The sequence below is a fragment of the Lynx rufus genome, unplaced genomic scaffold, assembly GCF_022079265.1.
Source record: "Lynx rufus isolate CCGP_SWC_20201006 ecotype Redwood Valley unplaced genomic scaffold, mLynRuf1.p SCAF_6, whole genome shotgun sequence".
NCBI lineage: Eukaryota > Metazoa > Chordata > Mammalia > Carnivora > Felidae > Lynx > Lynx rufus.
The window spans coordinates 72,081,447-72,095,263 of record NW_025814878.1 but is presented as its reverse complement, the minus strand read 5'-3'; the positions used below and the strand labels follow the sequence as shown (position 1 = coordinate 72,095,263).

Here is a 13,817-nt window from a genome sequence, read left to right as displayed (position 1 = left end):
CCTTTTTTTAAGAACCACATTCGACTTCAAGCCCCATGAAAGCAGAGACTGCTCCAAGTGCCCTGAACGGTGCCAGGCACACAATAGGTGCACAATCAGTGTATTTGTTGCCATTAAAGTTCTTGAATTAGACTAGAAGGAATAAGACCTTTGTCTTTACACCAAAAATTGAAAAAATAAAGAACACAAATAAGGAGAGACTAATGACAGTACTACATTTGAGATATGGTTTTACTCTCTTTTCTCATCCCTTTTTGTGAGAATGTGGAATTTTGGAGGGCCCTGAATGCATTTATTTAATCTAGATAGGTTTATGGATCCCTGACATTTTCATGCTTTTTGAATAATAGGGTTTTCAAACCATTTAGGCCACTCTAAGGGGTGTGTGTTAGGGGCATAACATACATAAATATATAAGGTGAATAGAAATTTGTGGTTCAGAGATATTTTTTTTAAGATTTTTTAAGACCATTTTTACTTTAGGTTCAAGATGATGCATTCATTTTTTTTGGATTATTATTAGATTTTTATTTCTTTTTGCTCCAAGAGAAGCCAGCATAATAACAAAGCTATAACAAAGACAGTATACCTGTTGTATACTGAGTGACTGCTATGGGCCAGGTGCTGTCCTGAGCACTTGACATGTCCTCACAGGGTAGCTGTGAGAGCAATCGTGCACCTGGGCACAGAGGTTCTCTGTGAAATTCAGTGACTTGTTCAAGCTCACACACAGCCAAGTTCCAATGCCACGTTGTGAGTCCACTCAGTCTGTCTTCCACCCTCATCATCTGATGAAATCAAAGCCTTGAGATACTTTATAAATCATATCATAGGAATTACATACAAGTTATATATATGGTATAGGCTTCGTTTTCTAATTCAATTAAAGGCCACTTAAAAACAATTTTCCCTTGAGGAAGTAGAATCACAAATGATAAAGTTTCCAAGAATTCGGAAATTTTTCTTTACATCTTAGTACCTTATTTTCTAAAAATCTCTCCTATCAATGTTTCTTTCTACATATTCACTTCTTTGAAAATAAATAGAAACAAAGTCAAAAGCTTATCTTGATACAGTTTAGAGTCAGCCAAATTCAGCTTTTAATTAAAAACAATTTTTTTAAGTAGGTTTCACACTCCGCATGGAGCTTGAACTCGCAAACCTGAGATCAAGAGTTACACACTCTATCGACTGAACGAGCCAGGAACCCCCAAATTTAGTTTTTGAAGAGTTAAAGTCAACCATAAGTGCCGCACTTGGCTGCTGGAAAGCACTGGCCATCCAGTAGCATTAGATGATCTTCCCAAGCCTTTTCCCAGAGAAAGAATCAGTGAAGAGAGGCTGCTGAGAGAGATGGATGAAGATTATAGGCCATCACAGTGTACAGGTCTCCTGAGTGAGGCATCTCCTTGATGGCCACTTGCCAGAGAGTAATGACAAAGGAACAGATGTCAGCTTTGGTCATTATGGTCTCTCAGGAGCTCTGGTGCTTGTTGGTTGTGTGTGTCATCTAGGTGGTAGGGAGGAGTCTGTGGAAGCACAGGAAGTATTCTAGCTTCTCAGAGCAACCAGTCACCAATTTTATAGGCATCTTGCTTACTGATCAAAATGTTTACCAGCTTCATGTACAAGTACACAATGCTTTATGAGGAAAGAAAACCAGGCCATTCACACGGCTAGGGAATGCTTATTTCCTGAGATATGTGAAAGTGTACACTTTCCCAAATTTAATTGCTCTCTGGTGCGGGAGTGAGGGCCCCTTCCTCCTCCTCAGGGAAACTGATAGCACCATATATGACTTGGTGTAAACTGACGTTGCCACCAAACTTCATGATCATGGTGTGTGTAGACTGTTAAAGCCCACAGGCCTATGCTGGCAGCCACAACCTACAAAATATTGCCACATCGGAGCCTTGATATATTGAGCTCAGGCCAGAAGTTCACTGGGATGCCAGTAATACGTTTTTAAATATTTTTTGGATATGTATAGGAAGAAGAGTCCAGGAAGCAGACTGAAAAAGACTGGTGAGAAAGGTAAAAGGAGGAACAAGGGAGAATGTTATTCTAGAGCCAGGAGAAAATACTTGAAAAGGTGGGATAGACCAGGAGCATCAAATACTGCAGGGAGGCCAAGTAAGAGAACAAAACCCGAGGCTTTAAGTTTAGAAACTTGGAAGCCATTGAAATGATCCTCACTAGAATAATCTCAAGGTGTGGTTGAAGTAGTAGCAAGCTGCAAAAGGTTGAGGGATGCTAAAAGGGATGTGGAGACAGAAAGTACAAACAACTTTTACAGGCAGAGTACTTGAGAAGGAAGGAGTAAGGATAGGTCAAAGGTAGGCTCTTCATTAACTGTGAGAAAGGTGAACATATTTATATGGTGCTGAGGGAGGGATCCAGTTGAGAGGAAGTTGGTGATGCAGGAAAGAGATGAGATCATTGGTAGTATAAAGACCTTAAGTAACAAAGAGCAAATAGGATCTAAGGAACAGAGGAACAGATGGAGGAGTGAGGCTTAGGGAGAAGTTTTCTTCCTTTAGGGCATGAGAAAAAGATGGCACAATTATGGCTAAGCATATTTCTATGGAGAAAGGAGGGTGAGAAAGATCTTTCCTGATCGACACTTTTTTTTTCTTTTTTTCCCCCTGTAAACTGTGAGGAATTACCTGCTGAAGGAGAAGGGGTTGGGGATGGGATATGCTGCCTGGGGAGAGTGATGGACATTAGGGACAGCCACTGAAGGGAATAGGAAAGAGGGCTAACCAAAGCGTGACTCAGTGGCCTGGGGAGGTCAGCTGAGGTGACAGGCAGCATGATATTCTTTGTATCTCCAGGAGTCTGGGCACAGGAGCAGAGAGCAAGTGATAGGTCTGAGAAGGGTCTTCAATTAGCAGAGCTGGCACAGAGGGAAGTAATTCTGATGAGAAAGTTTTTGAAACAATGTGCCATGAAGTCTAGGCTGGATCAGAAGGAATTCAGACAGGGAGGTGTCGGACTGGGGTGGGGGAGTAGATGATGGCCTGTGAGAAAGTAGAGGTGGCCAGAGAATCAGAAACTTCAGTGAGCTTAAAGATCACATGAATCAGAAGCAATGGAGTGAGATTTCTGGAATGAGGAGGGCTGTTATCAGCAGGATATTTAAGTTGTTTCAGGTGATGGTTGTTCAGGATGTGACCCTGGGAACAAGGTAACTGAAGAGGATCAAAAGTACAGGCTGCTAGAAATACGAAGCTTGGAGTTGGGCTGTAACTTAGAAACTAAAATTACATTTTAAATGAATTTTGCATTTATCCAGAACCATGAGGGTTTGTTCCCACAACTCAGCTAAAGTGATGGTGGGATTACTTTGGTGAATATCTTTTGGTAGTTAACTTCGACTTGTGAGGTGTTTTCACTCAGTGATGTTGCTATGCAAAAATGTTCATGGTTGTTCTCAGGAGGGCAGACCAACTGGTGAGATAAATAAATCTAAAAATGCCACTTAATCATGGTGTATGCTTCTTTTAATGCATTGTCGAATGTGGTTTGCTAGTATTTTGTTGAGGTTTTTTGCATCTATGTTCATCAAGGATATTGGCCTTTCTCTACTCTCTCTTTTCTTCCCTTCTTTCTTTTCCTTCCTGCTTCCCTCTCTCCCTCTTGCTTCCTCCCTTTCTTTTTTCTCTTCTTTTCCTTTCTTTTCTTTTCTATTCTTTTCTTTTCTTTTTTTCTCTTCCTTTTCTTCCTTCTCTCTTTTCTTTCTTTCTTTCCTTTCTTCTTTTTCTATCTCTTTCTCTCTTATGCTCATCCTTTCTTCCTTTCATCTTTCCTTCCTTCCTTCATTCTCTTCTTTCCTTTGTTTCCCTTCCTTCTCTTTCTTCCCTTCCTTAGTTTTTTTTCCTACCTTTAAGAAACAGGACGGAATTAAATAAAATATGGATAAATTATACTTGGTTTCTTTCTCTTTGCTTTTTCTTTTCTTTTCTTTTCTTTTTTAATTTCAGTTTCTGGGGGCGCCTGGGTGGCGCAGTCGGTTAAGCGTCCGACTTCAGCCGGGTCACGATCTCGCAGTCCGTGAGTTCGAGCCCTGCGTCAGGCTCTGGGCTGATGGCTCAGAGCCTGGAGCCTGTTTCCGATTCTGTGTCTCCCTCTCTCTTTGCCCCTCCCCCGTTCATGCTCTGTCTCTCTCTGTCCGAAAAATAAATAAACGTTGAAAAAAAAAATTAATTTCAGTTTCTGGAAAGATATCTCCAAAACATGTTAATACTTAGAAATCCATGTGATATCACTCGGTAGTGTGCTAAAACACACGTCAAAGGCAGAGATAAGGGAATTAGGTTATCTAACAGAACAGACAGGCCTACTGAGAGAAAAGAGGATATTTACTAACTGAAACAGGAGTGGCTGCTGGCTGGCCTCAGGATCAACACCACCAAAGTAGAACACAGTCTTCTTCTCAAAACAAGTTCTTCCTCCTTCTGACTGATTTCTGTTAATGGACCCTTGAATCCTCTAATCTGCTGGATTTAAACACTGATGTAATTTCCTCTGATGCTTCTCACACCCTTATAAGTTATCAAGCCTCTTAAATAATCCTTTATCACATCTCCAACAGCCTGAAGAATGACCTGTCAGGCTCATAGCACTCTGTGGCTGGCAGTTACAATGGACAGAGGGAGCAGGTCCATTCTGCCTTAGCAGTCCTACCTAAAAGGTGACCACATGTGTTTCTCTGCAGATTGTTGGCATTGTCCTAGGGCTGCATCTGCGTATTGGGTTATGAACTTTACTCTCACAAGGATCTGCTCCCTTCCAACCCTGGGAGGAGATTCTGTTAATGGAATGTGACCAAATGCCATTTGAAAAAGCAAAATATTGATACAGAGATTTGTTTTATAGATTAAAAGCTTGAAGGAACTGTAAGAGTTCTATCTCCTCAAATGTAGTTGATATATACACACAAACATGCACACTCACATACACAAACTCCTTTTGAAAATTACCATTTAAAAATGAAATCTTGCCATTTGCAACAACATGGATGGTGAACTGGAGGGTATTATGCTAAGCAAAAAAGTCTGGCAGAGAAAGACATATATGATACCACTATATGTGGAATTTAAGAAACAAAACATATGAACACAGGGGAAGGGAAGGAAAAATAAGATAAAAACAGAGAGGGAGGCAAACCATAAGAGACTCTTAAATACAGAGAGCAAACTGAGGGTTGCTGGAGGGAAGGTGGGGGGATGGGCTAAAGTCGTGATGGGCATTGAGAGCACCCGTTGGGATGATCACTGGGTGTTATATGTAAGTGATGAATTATAAATTCTACTCCTGAAATCAATACTACACTGTATGTTAACAAACTTGAATTTGAATTAATATAATTAAAAAAAAGAACAAAAATGAATGTCTTTAATTCTGCTATCTAGTCAAACCACAACACTAAAGAGGTTCTCCTTAATTAGCAATTACAAAGATGTTCATGGCTTGTTAGAGTACTTGTTTCAAATTTTTCACCACTTAAAGTAAAACTATGATGAACATCTTTGCTGATAAGACCTTATATTTATGATGTTCATACTTGTTAGAGTAGGCTAACTGGTGAACCATATAAACCCCAAACTGTATAATGGGACAAGCAAGAAAGAAGTTCTTGTTCTTGTAAAGTCCTAAAGGGATTTTCCTTGTTGGTAGCTGGCTCTCTTTCAGGCGATGATTCAGGAACCCAGGTTCTTTTTTTCTGTAGCTCTACCATGTTCAACATGTGGCTTCAAAGGTCTGCTTCAAGCCAGTGGGGGGAAAATGAGTGTGAAGAATTGAATACACATGCAAGACTTTTCCAGGCCTGGAAATGGCACATAGGACTTTCACTCACATTCTAGTGGCCAGAACTCAGTCATATGGGAAAGGGACTCTATGTTTCCAGGAACATGACATGAGGTCGACAAACAATTAGTAGTGTTTTCCACAATGGGATAGCAACTGGATCAATATGGGGAATTTACAGGAAGAACACCTGCTCTCCTGTACCAAGCATGGTGATATAGGCACACAAGAGACTATTGGCAGAGGAATATATCAGACCTTTAAGTGAACAAGGAAGCAGTGGTTACATTTAAGGAGAAATATATCTACTACATATTCTAATAAAGTCTCCTCATTGTCTAAAATACACCAAAGGAAGTTTTCTTAAATGAACACAATTCAGTTAAACAAAGTTGGCAGATTGACAGATTGAGATGTGGGCAGTAGTGAGTTGAAGGAACCAGGCAAGAAGCCCAGACCAAAGAAGCAAAGTCCAGGCAAAATCCAAGAGTGCCAGGGCACTGCCAGCATGAGAAATCAAATAAGTGAATAGAAATCAAGAAGTCATAGAAACCTTGAACCAAAGTAAAATTGGAGTCACAAAACCTGGACGTGAACACTGGCCTTACAACTCACTAGCTGACATGGGAGAAGACACTCAATGCCTCTGAGTTTGTTTTTTCATTTGTAAACTTGGGGTAATAATATTTATTTCACAAGAATTAACTGGAGAGTCAAATCAGATGCTGTGTGCTAAAGCTCATATGGCCTGGCAAAAGGACAAGAGAGCTAATTTTAAATCTATTTCTGTTTTTGTAAGCTTAGGGTTTTGAGATTTGGAACCTGTTGTATGCATAAGTTAAGTCTCTAGTCATGAATCAAAAGAAGGAGGTGAAGAACTACCTAGTGTAAAGGACTATCTTTTGGACTGGGGAAACTGCAGATTCAGGTTCCTTTATAAAAGTCCTTCCTGGGGCGCCTGGGTGGCGCAGTCAGTTGGGCGTCCGACTTCAGCCAGGTCACGATCTCGCGGTCCATGAGTTCGAGCCCCGCGTCAGGCTCTGGGCTGATGGCTCAGAGCCTGGAGCCTGTTTCCGATTCTGTGTCTCCCTCTCTCTCTGCCCCTCCCCCGTTCATGCTCTGTCTCTCTCTGTCCCAAAAATAAATAAATGTTGAAAAAAAAAATTAAAAAAAAAAATAAAAGTCCTTCCTTCTGGGGCTCCTTGGTGGCTCATTCAGTTGAGTGTCCATCTCTTGATTTTTGGGTCAGTTCATGATCTCATGGTTTGGTTCATGAGTTCAAGCCCTGCATTGGGCTCTGGGCTATGACTGTGCAGAGCCTGCTTGGAATTCTCCCTCTCTCCCTCTCTCTCTCTCTCTCTCTCTCTCCTCCTACCCCCTTTGTGCTCTCTCTCAAAATAAATAAATAAACTTAAAAAATAAAGATAAGTGTTGCCTTCCTGCATGCCTTTCCCCTTCATTAACTTTCAGTCTGCTTTTCTTCCCCCTTTTCTTTTTCTTTTCTTTCCTTCCTTCCTTCTTTCCCTTTTTTCCTTTTTTTTAAAAAAGTTTTTTTAATGTTTATTCATTCTTTTTTAAATTTTAAAAAATGTTTTATTTATTTTTGAGACAGAGAGAGACAGAGCATGAGCAGGGGAGAGGCAGAGAGTGAGTGAGACACAGAATCCAAAGCAGGCTCCAGGCTCTGAGCTGTCAGCACAGAGCCTGAGGTGGGGCTCAAACCCATGGACCATGAGATCATGACCCAAGCTGAAGTCAGATGCTTAACCGACTGAGCCACCTGGGTGCCCCTCTTTTTTTTTCTTCCCCCTCCATCAGGTTGCTTTGTTAGATGAGCCTGGCCATTAAGGAGGGTATAACTAATTTATAAAGGTTCTAAACAGGAGCTTGCTAAAGGTTGGGGTTTAAGGATTGATCAATAGTAGAAACAGAAAGAATGCATCGTTGACAAATGTGTTATTTGGTGGAATTCTTTGGGGGGGGAAAATGCATAGTAGGTACTCTAAAGATAATTCCCTTTGACCTGCATTAATTCTTCAGAAGATCCATCTAAAGGAAATAATCATAAATATAAGGTCTTATCAGCAAAGATGTTCATCATAGTTTTACTTTAAGTGGTGAAAAATTTGAAACAGGCTAATTGCTCAACATTAGACAAATGATAACTATTATATTCACAAAGTAAAGCATTTAACTGTTAAAAATTGTGTTTATAAACAATTGTGTTTATAATTGTGTTATAACCATTGTGTTTATAATTGTGTTTCAGTAATGTGGAGTATCACGATAATAGCAAATGAAATAAATAGACTACTAAGTGATCACAACAGAGTCAAAATTACAGGCAGGAAAAGCTTACAAGGAAATATATCACAATGGCAATGGTTGTTGGCATGGCAAAAACAAGTACTTCCCGCCCCCCCCTACTTCTTTCTACTTTTCTGCAGTCTATAATTTATAATACATCTGTATTATTTTTACATAAGAAAATATGTCACTTTTCCTTTTTAAAGAAGTGTTGATACTAACTTGCTTCATTTAGCCTAGTGCTACTGAACAAAAAGCTGGTGTAATTAACAGCAAAACAAGTTCACTTCATGCATCATGATGTGAATAATGCTGTTCAAAAGTAACTAGAAATACCTATATAGATATACAGGTACCCCATGTGAATATATAATATAGGTATTAACATTATTCATTTCCTCTCTTCATAAGTCATGGTTTTGCTTTACAGGATTTACTTGGTAAGAACAAAATGTAAATTTTTGGTGCAAAATTTTTACTCTTTGTCATTATGACAGCACAGATTCCATGATCTGACTTATTGCATTTGCGTGAATCATAAAGACTGTTGGAGTCAGTTAGAGTGAGAGTAAACTTTGATAGGATTTGGTGAATCTTCTTAAATCTAGCCACTGATATCCATGGAAGTTGTACCTTCTTTGTAGAGAATGGTAATGAGGACTACAAGCAATGAAAATATTTGGATAATCACCTGTAGACATTGACAAACATTATCAAACATCATCACACCTCAGATGTTCTGGGGAGTGGCTGGACCTATTGCAAGCCACATGAGAGATGAAAGAAATTTAATGTAGCCTTGTTCAAATGCCTATTTCCCTAGAAAATATTGATTTAAAGTGATGCTCTCCCAAGCTCTAGATTTAAATGCATTTGAGTAGTCACTGCTAGCCAAGAAGAGATGAATAGACTATCGGGCAAGCAGGCCATCAGAAGCTGGCCCAGAAAGTCAAAAGAATCATATAGTATTATAAGATATTACTAAAGGGATAGGGAAAGATGACCAAAGAAAAGCAAAATATTATTTTCTTTTTCAACCCAAAATAAGATTTTGTAAACCATAAAGAGTGGATGTGGAGGGTTCCTATCTTAATATTTATAGCTTTATTTGGATTCACTGAAAGGTGTGCCACCTCCTACAACCTGGTAAGATTGCATTCAATATTAAAATTACAGTACAGTAAACCATAAAGTTTACACATGAGACTGAAAATGACAGATTTAGAATGGGTAAGGAAAATAAACCACAGCTGACAGGGGAAAAACATGACCTGAATCTGAATTTCCTGCCTATGCAAATGAAGTGTACTCTGAGACCAGGGAGCATCATGGTCTGTTTATGATAATAGGAATTTGCAGGTGCCTGGCTTCAGGTGAACCTCTCTGATATTTGGCATCAATATTAGTACAGGCACAAAGCTGTATTTTACTTCCTTGCGGAGGTTTCATGATGAAATTGAAGATATTGATTTGTGATCACCACACTATAGATCAATCTAAACACATGGATTTTGTGCTTTGTTTTATTTAAAGGACCCGGATCAGAGATTTCTATTTCACTTTATGTTCAAAACCTCAAGTCGGTGTTTCTCAAACTCTAAGGTACATAAGAATCCCTTGGGGTTCTTATTAAAATGCAGATTCAGGGGCGCCTGGGTGGCGCAGTCGGTTAAGCGTCTGACTTCAGCCAGGTCACGATCTCGCGGTCCGTGAGTTCGAGCCCCGCGTCGGGCTCTGTGCTGACTGCTCAGAGCCTGGAGCCTGTTTCCGATTCTGTGTCTCCTTCTCTCTCTGCCCCTCCCCCGTTCATGCTCTGTCTCTCTCTGTCCCAAAAATAAATAAATGTTGAAAAAAAAATTTTTTTTAAATGCAGATTCAGGAATAAGCAAAAGGAATCTTTTATGAAGGAAGTCAGAATAGTGGTAGTGGTTATCTTTGCAGAGGTAATGACTAGGAGGGGCATGAGGGAAATTTCTAGGATATTTGAAATGCAGTACATGTGTAAAGTATACTGAACACTGCGCTTAGGAATTGTATGCCTTAATAAATTTGTGTTATTCTGCAGTTATTTTTATAAAACAAAAATAATAAAACTTAAAAATGAAGATTCTGGGTTATGCTGCAGGAAAAAAAGTACCTTAAGGATAGACCCATTGTAATAAGGCTGGGCCCATTGTTGGTTAGAGTCAACTTGTTAACCAAACATCAGACATGAGTAACAGAAAATGCAGACACATTTTAACTGAGAGAACACCACTGGGAGCAACCCTACCTCACACCAGTTTTTTAGCAAGCAAAATTTCAGCTGCTGCTTTCTATAGTAACTCGGAAACCATCATTTCCTACAGGCATCCAAATTAGTTGAATCTTGAAGGTTTTGTCTTTGTATAGCAAGGGGAATGATAATTGAGTCATAATTCTTAGAACTGCATAATTACTGTGCTTGGGAACTGGCTTTTTTTTTTTTTAAACGTTTATTTATTTTTGGGACAGAGAGAGACAGAGCATGAATGGGGGAGGGGCAGAGAGAGAGGGAGACACAGAATCGGAAACAGGCTCTGGGCTCTGAGCCATCAGCCCAGAGCTCGACGCGGGGCTCTAACTCCCGGACCGCGAGATCGTGACCTGGCTGAAGTCGGACGCTCAACCGACTGTGCCACCCAGGCGCCCCGGGAACTGGCTTTTTATGATTACTTTTAACTCTCTTGTCCCTTACCTTTTTAAGGCCTGCAGCAAAACAGAACCAGCTTTTATTCACATGCAGACTGAAAGGATCTATCAGGTCAGACTTAATCTCAGCAAAATGGAAGTATTTTCCCACCAACTGTCACTTTCCCCATCTTCTCGCATGGTTTATGGGACTCTTCAGTGGGCCAGTCACTCCAGAATTCTATTCCTTGCAGACATGAGCTTATGGTCAGTCCCCAGAGGATATAGTTTGGGTAATTCTTGCTGGCAGCATTCTCTTCAAGTCTGTCACACGTCTTATTGCCCATCTGCAGAATAAACTTCTGGAGGAAACCCATGAAAATACTGCAAATGACAAATGGAACATTCTCCAAAGCTAAATGAAAAACTCGTGAATCATACTCCCATGGTGCTGAGTTATACATGGTGGAGATCACGTAATGTATCAGGTCTACCTTGATAAATCCCTCTTGTTAACTAACCATGACACCTCTAGCAATGAACAGGGAAGGTAAAGGAGAAAGAGCGACCCCAGGACTAATTCTTTCATTTCCCCCAGATATAAACTCTTTTGTCTTCAGATGTTAAACAGTTGCTAATTTCTTCCAGTCTTTAACATGGTTTGGTTTCTAGTCATTAAACAAAAAGAGAAGATGCCAGTTGATATAAAAATCCCTCTGCACACAATGAGTACACACATTTCTGAGCAAACTACAACCAGACTTCAGATGCCTGAGAAATAGCATGGGCTGAATTGAGTCTCGGAGAACTAATCAGTTTTCAGTTGTCCAGCCAAGCTCATGTTTGTCTATTTGTTTGCATATTCCTTGCCCAAACAGCAACATCAAAGTAACAAGGAGATGCCAGAAACTAGCACTACTTTAAAAGAAGACACTGTCTTTAATTCGCTCATTTATTCAACAAATATTATGGGATACCTATCATTTGCCAGATATTGTTCTAGGCACTTGGGATACAACAATGAGCAAGAGACCTTTCTTCACAAAGGGAATTGTCCTCTCATATCACATGAAATGTCTTATGATTCAAAATGAGAAATTTATAGTAATGATGAAATGGGTGAAATAATACATAGTAAAATAAATATGTTTTAATGGGAGAGGGAATATGGCCAGAAAAATATTTTCCTCAAGCTCTAAAATAAATCTTTCTCCCAAACAAATAAAATTAAAGAAATCTTAGGTATGTCAACCTTTGTTTTAATTTTTATTGTGAAGATTGTACTCAGAATAAAATGGAAATGACTTCTAAACACATGAGAATAGATAAATATGCGTGTAGATATATGGTATATAACTCCCTATAGGTTTCTCCAGTCCTTCACAAAGAATACATGTTGAACTTTCTCAAATCCATTAGGTAAACCAACAAAAAATGAAAAGCTAGAGGCTCTTTCCTTCCTGCCACCTACAAAATCAGCTCAGAGTCCCTTAGATGAGGCAGAATTCTTTTTTTTTTTTTAACTTATTTTCCCATTAGTAAGTCTAAATCCCTCTCCTTTGGGACCAAATATATTTTTATAACAACATTTACTGTGTAAGCATGAATGTAACCAGTGACTTTTTGGGGCTTTTAAATTAATTAAACTGAAATAAATTTAAAAAATTCAATTTCTCAATTATCTATCTACATTTCAAATGCTCAATATCCACATATGGCAAGTGGCTACCATAGATATAGAACATTTCCACCATCACAGAAAGTTCTATTCTAGTGCTATTCTAGGGAGTTAGATCTCCCTCTACTTTGCCTGTTTAGAGAGAGAAATTGGAATTAGCTACTTAAATCTCATTCATTAACATCAGTTGATGGTTAGTATCAGGACACATGTGGGGTAGTCTTTGGGGGATTTTCAGTGCTAGTGGAAGAAAGGCGTTGAGTGAATCCTAAATGAGTTATTAGTTCATGATATGTTGCTACCAATGTTACCTCTCAAATGTAATACCTCAGGGGTGGGCACCATAGAAGATCATCTGACTGAGTCCACCTGGAACTATTCTCTTGTTCCGAAGTGGCTTAGACAAAGAGATATATACATAGGGCCACAGAAGTGTGGTAGCAACAAAAGTCATCACTTTCCTAAATTCAAGAAGCATGGACCATTACCCAAAACCTGAGTCACCCCATGCCACATGCATCTCAACATCTGCTGTGGGAAGATTTATAAGGAAGCTTGGCAAATCTGTTGAACACAAACACCGCTGAATCAGAGAATAAAGTCATTTGAAGCTTAATTAAGCCAAGGGAGTATTTAAATGTACTAATAAAGAAGCTAATGAAGGATGCCTTTGGATCCTAACCAAACTACAACAGAACATTCAAAACAGCACCATATTTACCTTGAAACTAAATGGTTGATATGAAATTTATTGCCAAATTGGTTTCCATACAACACCCAGTGCTCATCCCAACAGGTGCCCTCTTCAATGCCCATCACCCACTTTCCCCTCCCTTCCACCCCCCATCAACCCTCAGTTTATTCTCAGTTTTTAAGAGTCTCTTATGGTTTGGCTCTCTCCCTGTCTAACTTTTTTTCCTTTCCCTCCCCATTTAAAATAAATAAATAAATTAATTAATTAATGATTGAGCATAATCAATATTGTTAAGCTGAATTAAATTTGCAACATCTTAATCTACGATTCTAAAATACAAAGAAGGCATCTTTGTGAAATGCTTAGTTTCTAAGAAGCATGCAATGCCAATAATAATGATTCAATGACTTGTTCTATCTTCTTTGCCTTAAATCCTATATCACAATTGCTTGCTCCCCTAAGAAGAAGCAATAGTTTTGCTCTTAAAGTCATTTTCCCAGTTATACCTTTCTGGCTAATCTAGTGTTTCTTCACACATAAATATTCATGATAACTCCTTAGTAACTATTTTTTTATTTGATATTACTAAAACACACCCAATAGTCTTGCAAGTCATGGATATTAAGGACCTAATCATACCCTATAGAATGCCACAGTTGGAAGGGACATTGGGAAAAA

At 39.2% G+C, this 13,817-nt stretch overlaps 1 pseudogene; it reads right to left on the bottom strand.

The window, feature by feature from the left end:
* Positions 1 to 1,290: 1,290 nt before the first annotated feature.
* On the bottom strand, positions 1,291 to 11,231 carry LOC124529135 (proto-oncogene serine/threonine-protein kinase mos-like; annotated as a pseudogene).
* Between the last annotated feature and the right edge of the window lie 2,586 nt (positions 11,232 to 13,817).